The following is a 952-nucleotide window of genomic DNA, read 5'->3' as shown; positions in this document are numbered from 1 at the left end:
TAACGTTATACGTCATATCGTAATACTACATATCGTTATACGTTATATCGTAATACGACATAACGTTATACGTTGTAACGTAATGCTTCATAACGTTCTACGTTATATCGTAATGCTACATAACGTTATACGTTATATCGTAATACGATATAACGTTTTACCTTGTAACGTTATACTAAATAACGTTATACGCTATAACGTAATGCTACATAACGTTATACGTTAAATCGTAACACTACATACCGTTATACATTATATCGTAATACTACATATTGTTATACGTTATAACGTAGTACTACATAACATTATACGCTACAACGTAATGCTACATAACGTTATACGTTATATCGTATTGCTACGTAACGTTATAGGTTATATCGCAATACCATATGACGTTATACGGTATAACGTAATACTATATATCGTTATACGTCATATGGTAATGCTAGATATCGTTATACGTTATAACGTAACACTAGATAACGTTATACGTTGGAACGTAGTATTACATAACGTTATACGTTATAACGTAATACTATATAACGTTACACGTTTTATCCTAATGCTACATAACATTATACGTTATATCGTAATACTACATTTCGTTATACGTTATATCGCAATACTACAAATCGTAATACGATATAACGTATTTCCATGTAGCGTTATACGTTATATCGTAATACCACATATCGTTATACGTTATAACGTAATACTATATGACGTTATACGTTATAACGTAATACTATATATCGTTATACGTTATATCGTAATGCTACATAACATTATACGTTATATCGTAATACTACATATCTTTATACGTTATATCGTAACAGAACATATCGTTTTCGTTACATCGTAATGCTACATAACGTTATACGTTATAACGTATTACCATATAACGTTATACGTTATATCGTAATACCACATATCGTTATACGTTATAACGTAT

This window comes from Bombus pyrosoma, unplaced genomic scaffold (genome assembly GCF_014825855.1).
Source record: "Bombus pyrosoma isolate SC7728 unplaced genomic scaffold, ASM1482585v1 HiC_scaffold_4719, whole genome shotgun sequence".
In the NCBI taxonomy this organism is placed as follows: domain Eukaryota; kingdom Metazoa; phylum Arthropoda; class Insecta; order Hymenoptera; family Apidae; genus Bombus; species Bombus pyrosoma.
This window is presented reverse-complemented; position numbering follows the sequence as displayed.